Source organism: Sinocyclocheilus anshuiensis, unplaced genomic scaffold (assembly GCF_001515605.1).
Source record: "Sinocyclocheilus anshuiensis isolate Anshui unplaced genomic scaffold, SAMN03320099.WGS_v1.1 scaffold1533, whole genome shotgun sequence".
Classification (NCBI taxonomy): domain Eukaryota; kingdom Metazoa; phylum Chordata; class Actinopteri; order Cypriniformes; family Cyprinidae; genus Sinocyclocheilus; species Sinocyclocheilus anshuiensis.
The window spans coordinates 2094-8334 of NW_015540924.1; the positions used below are offsets into that span (position 1 = coordinate 2094).

Sequence of the window (6241 nt, forward strand, 5' to 3'; positions counted from 1 at the left end):
GTGTGTGTGTGTGTGTGTGTGTGAGAGTGAGTGTGAGTGTGAGTGTGTGTGAGAGTGTGTGTGAGAGTGCGTGTGTGTGTGTGTGTGTGTGTGTGTGTGTGAGTAAATCACTAGAGCAGATGTTCTTTCTGTTTCTGTTCTTGTAAGTCATTATTATTCAGTAGTTTTCGGGAGTGATGAGCTGTTGTCAGTGATGGCAGATTTACTGGAGTTTAAATAAAGACTTTCTGCCACTGAAAGATGCTTGAAGCTTAAAGCTATAGTTCATCCAAAATCCATCATTAAGACGTTTTTAACTTCAAACTGTTGCTTCCGTCTAAAATATAATAGAAAAGCTGTGTGTTTGTATTAAGTCCATAATCCATAATAACTCTTCCTCCAGTGAAAATCTGTGAGAATCTGCACAGATCAAGCAGCGTTTAAACAGCTCTAAACACATATGTGGCTGGATTCTGATGTGAGAGACAACAGCAGATGCACTTTTTCACTGGAGGAAGCGTTATTGTGGATTATGGACTCAATGTATTTGAGTTAAAAGCGTCTTAATGCTGGATTAGTTTCAGCTTTTGTCTTCTCCAGATGTTAACTGATGGACTGGAGTGCTGTGGATTACTTGTGGATTATTGTGATGTTTTTATCAGCTGTTTGGACTCTCATTCTCCACGGCACCCATTCACTGCAGATCATCCATTGTTGTCTTTTCAGTATTTATTTCTCTTTCTATGTATCAGACACTTAAATTGACTTTCTAAATGCAGATCTTTTATTTTCTAACTCTTCCACATTTGCACTTCTCTGACTTCTCTGGTTCATTCAATATTAAAAATATAATCAAGCTAATATTTTTGCTCCTCCATGATAAACAGCTTCTTTCTCATTTGTAAAACGTCTGACGGATATTTGTAAAAGTATAATGTCTCTCTCTTTCTGTTTAGCTGATTGTTTATACAAATCGTTCAGATTATAATCTAGTTTCTGATTCAGCAGTGTTCTTTGTCTTCGTTTGTGTAACTTCAAACTCATTTTACTTCTGTGGTTTTCAAAGGCACGTAATGTAGGTGTTACTCGACTGGATAGTGAAAGCGTTTAAAGTTACAAATTAAATTAATACAAATTAAACTACAAATAGCCACAGCAGTGAGCAAATGCATGGGTGTCTTCACGTTCAGCGTGTTAAAACTTGAGCAGATCTTTAGTAGATTTAGTTTAATGCCTTTAAATCTGAAGCAGCTCCACCCAGGGAGCCTCCATCTGTTAAAAGCAGAGTAAAAGCTCCATGAAGGAGCACAGAGGAACGAAGCCAACGCCGCAGACGCGCTCTGTCATCAGAGGCACACGCATTTCACTCTCTATAGAGGCCCAACGCGAGCCGAGGTTTGTGTGAAGCTCATAAGCGTGCAGTAAAACAGACCTCAGTCCCTGCAGACCGACCACGAGACGCTTTACTTGTGTGTGTGAGAGGGTGCCTGTGTATTATAGATCTGGATTTAGTGTTGCATGTATAAACACAGGATGTATAAATACACTTATAATGCCAAAACGTCATGATTAACAAACAGATCCTATTTGAGACACACAAATATATGTGACCCTGGAGCACAAAACCAGTCATAAGGGTATCGAAATTGAGATTTATACATCATCTGAAAGCTGAATAAATAGCTTTCCATTGATGTATGGTTTGTTATGATCGGACAATATTTGGCTGAGATACAACAATTTGAAAATCTGGAATCTGAGGGTGCAAAAAAATCTAAATATTGAGAAAATCATCTTTAAAGTTGTTCAAATGAAGTTCTTAGCAATGCATATTACTAATCAAAAATGAAGTTTTGATATATTTACGGTAGAAAATTTACAAAATATCTTCAAGGAACATGATCTTTACTTAATATCCTAATGATTTTTGGCATAAAAGAAAAATGTATAATTTTGACCCATACAATGTATTGTTGGCTATTGCTACAAATATACCCCAGCGATAATAATAAGTAATATATATTGACACAACTCAGAGAATTTACAGATAAACAAGACATCCAAGAAAAAATGACATGTTACTATGGAGTTTACAGAAAAATAAAATAAAAACAAATAAATGAAATTCATTTATACATTTTAAATAAATTAAATACAAATAAAATATCAAAAATTAAATTAAGGCAGTATTTCAGGTTTTTACATTTCATTTAACTTGAAATGTTTTGCAAATAAAATCAAGATCATCTAGATTTTTTTCATCAATACCTTTAATAGAGTTGAGAAGCAAACAATTCTGTTTAGTCTTTTGCTTTCGTGTAGAATTTTGTCTATAATGGAATTCACCTAAAGTAAATTTAAATAAATAAAATGAGATAAATAAATTTCATTAAGTAAATCAGTAAATTAAAATAAAATAAATTGAGAACAAACAATAAATAAATAAATAAATAAATAAACAAAGACAGCATTTCCGGGTTTTACGTTTCAATTAACTTTAAATCTTTAGGTAATAAACAATTCTAGTTTTTTTCTTCAGTGCATTTAAGAGAGCCAAGAAAAAAATAATTCGACCTTAAAACATTTTTTAGAATACTTTTATATAATAATTTTAGCATTTTTAATTGTATAATAATGATATCCTTTTGCTTTTGCCGAGTATATGAAATTTACCAAATAATATGATATGGTTCACCAGATTTTTTTTCTTTTCTTTTTTCATTGAAAACGTATAAAACATCTTTTATACAGCGTTATGTACCTGTAGATATTGTACGCTATGTTGCAGTATTGCGTGCGTCACAACTGCTCGTCTGATCTCGCGCGCTCAGCTGTTACGTACAGTGCGTGATGACGGTGACGTGAGTTTGAATCCTGAGTCGGTGAGAGAGGAACGCGACGCAGAGCCCGAGGAGCGAAACGTACGGTAACGTTAACGAGTTTGTGTTGTTTTCTAGCGTTTATTAACGCGTTTGACTGACACGCTTCCCTACAGATGCACTGAACGGTCTGGATGAAATAAATCTGTTGGTTTGTTCGGTTCAGTGACGTTTACGTTATGTTTGAAAGGCGTAGCAGCGAAACATCTGCGTGTTCAATATAACATAACGTTACATTCAGTAGTTCAGTGTATTACAGTATATTACAGATGTTTTATGAGGACAGTTATTCATAAAGCCTGATTTATGCGCTGTCAAACGCTGGATATTTAACCAAAAACTGGCTGAGAAATGCAGAAAGCTTGAGATTTTGATGTACTGTAGCCTATATATTGTGTGATTATTATTATTTTTGACGCGACGGTTATTATTTTTGGCGCGTTTTGTGCTTTTAAATATTCACACGCTTGACAGATGTGATCCGATAAGAAACGGTAACACACTGAAATAAGCGTTAAGTTTGATGTAGAAAGACTGAAATCGTTTTTTCATGTAAAACATACTCCAATTAACTTTATTTACAACTTAGAAAACAATATTTTTTTGCAGTGTGCTGGACCCGTCCCTCTAACGTTCTCATTGGTCAATGGATGCATAGGTCTTGAGAAAATGTAAGACTAATAGCTGGTTCACGTCAAGAACGAAAACTATATTATTTAGCGTTCACACCGTGGGATGGAAACGTTCTGTTTATTATTATTAAGCTCGCTGCAGTTTTGTCGTCTGCCACTTTAAATGATCAAGCTCTTTAAAGGCAGATTCTGATTGGCTGTCAGTATTTTTATCATTCATCACATAGAAATATATATACCAGTGTTAATTTTGACAGCAAATTTTGATTTAGTTTTAGTTATAGTCTTAGGACTAAATTGCCATTTAGTTTTAGTCATCTGAATTGTTTTAGTTTTAGTCGACTAAATATACGATTTTACTCGACTAAATATAAGATTTTACTCGACTAAATATAAGATTTTACTCGACTAAATATAAGATTTTACTCGACTAAATATAAGATTTTACTCGACTAAATATAAGATTTTACTCGACTAAATATAAGATTTTACTCGACTAAATATAAGATTTTACTCGACTAAATATAAGATTTTACTCGACTAAATATAAGATTTTACTCGACTAAATATAAGATTTTACTCGACTAAATATACGATTTTACTCGACTAAATATAAGATTTTAGTCGACTAAATATAAGATTTTACTTGACTAAATATAAGATTTTACTCGACTAAATATAAGATTTTAGTCGACTAAATATACGATTTTACTCGACTAAATATAAGATTTTAGTCGACTAAATATATGATTTTACTCGACTAAATATAAGATTTTAGTCGACTAAATATATGATTTTACTCGACTAAATATAAGATTTTACTTGACTAAATATACGATTTTACTCGACTAAATATACGATTTTACTCGACTAAATCTAATGGGTTTAGTTACACTGTAATGCATTTATTAAGCAAATCTCTACAATTTCCAAACTCATTATGTATTCCCGGAGAACCCATTTGAACATGCAATCAATGTAGACACATATTTAACTGCTTTGACACGTAACATGTCTTTATCTCAAAATTAAATAAAACTACTTCTCATAAAGAAACAAGAACACGGTACTCTCTTGAAATAGCAATGGTTATATAACATGCATTCTTTATAACAACTTGCATACAGCATCCTTCATTCTTTCAAGCAGACATATAAATTATTAGGTACAAATTAGGGGTACTAAAGTGATTCATTCAGGAGCAGTGAGTGATTTTCTCTCTTTCTTTTGTTGATTCATTAACAATAAGGACACAGATGACTCCCAACTAAATTAGTCTGCTGTCCCTTTAAAACTAAATGCACAAGTATTCAATATACTGCTACACGCATCCGATATTCTCCAAACAGTTTACATTCACTTAAAACATAACCGGGTGTGTTTACGTGAATGCTCGTCAAAACAATTTGAGATAATTTTGTGTGTATTTCGCCGCTAAGACGCGAGAGAGAACTGATTTCAGCAATCGTGCGCTGTTTGAGAGGCGCTTTTGTGCGGGATTTGGTTGTAAAATACATGTTTTTTGACTGGGTACAATTCGCATTCCATGGGCTAAATATCACGTAAAAATTGTCGTCTCGTTTTTATTCGGTGACGAAAATGTCAATAGATTTTCGCGACTGTTTTTGTCATTCAAAAAGAGTTTTTATTACGTTATCGTCTCGTTTTCGACGGTAAAAAAATGTCGTTAAAGAAAATTATTCGTCAACGAGATTAACACCGATATATACATAGATGCCTCATTACCGACTTTCTATGGGCTGCGATACGTAAGCCAGCCGCCATTTTTGTAACGGTCTGCGAACCCTCGAGCAGCAGTTGACTGTGTGCGTCATATATGCAATTTATACGCATGTATATCTTTGAATATTCATTGATTATTATGATAAATAACGACAAGTTGACCGTTCCAAAATGCCGGACGCGCACGTATCTGGAGCAGTCAAATAGGGCATCTATGGTTCATCAGCTGGAATAAAATAGTTCTGAAAGTGATTCCAACGATACCGCTCCACATTATAGTTTTCTCGTAGAATCAAAACAACTATTAAAACTTTATAATAATAATAATAGATATCGACCTTGGTGTGAACGGCTTGTAGCTTTTGCTGCAACTTTTGGTCACGGAGCGTTGCTTCGCAAACTATTGCATTGTTTTCTTTTACATATTTGAAACTCATTATCCTAATTAAAATCAGTTGTTTGTTGCTTTATTACGTCGTGCTTGGTGTTAGTCCTCATTTACGCTGAGAGCGAGTGGCATAATGTAATGTGACTAAACTAGTACAGTAAAGTCATAGACGGCTCTGCTGATTCCGGTTTGCAGTGCAGACGACTTTGTCGCTTTGACTTTGCATGCTTATAGTGTTTAGATCATGTTTCTTGCATGCCAGGAGTCACTTGTAGAATGTAGCTGATTGTAAATCAATATCATGTATTGATCAAGAGACAGAGGACTGTGTGTGTGTGAATGTGGACAAAGTTTCTTCAGAGGTTTGTCGTGTAACTTGATTTGCAGCATGTTTATTGCAGGTTAAAGTAAGTTTCCAACTTAATGATACTTTATGAATTGACCTTCAACTTTCCGATTATCAGCACAAATCTTTAACCACTAGGCCACAGAAACCTCAAATAAGTCGGGTTCCATAAAAATATTGTGCAGCACGACTGTTTTCAACATTGATAATAATCAGAACTGTTTCTTGAGCAGCAAATCAGCATATTAGAATGATTTCTGAAGAATCATGTGAC

The 6241-nt window shown here is 34.1% G+C and overlaps 1 protein-coding gene across 6 annotated transcripts in view; it reads left to right on the top strand.

Annotated features, from left to right (window-relative positions):
- The first annotated feature begins 2824 nt into the window (after nt 1–2824).
- LOC107689342 (band 4.1-like protein 3) overlaps nt 2825–6241 on the top strand; it is a 52405-nt gene continuing 48988 nt past the window's right edge. For all 6 annotated transcript variants that reach the window (XM_016487297.1, XM_016487298.1, XM_016487299.1 and 3 more), the window contains exon 1: nt 2825–2905. The gene's annotated coding sequence lies outside the window, so the exon portion shown is untranslated. The remainder of the gene's footprint in view (nt 2906–6241) is intronic.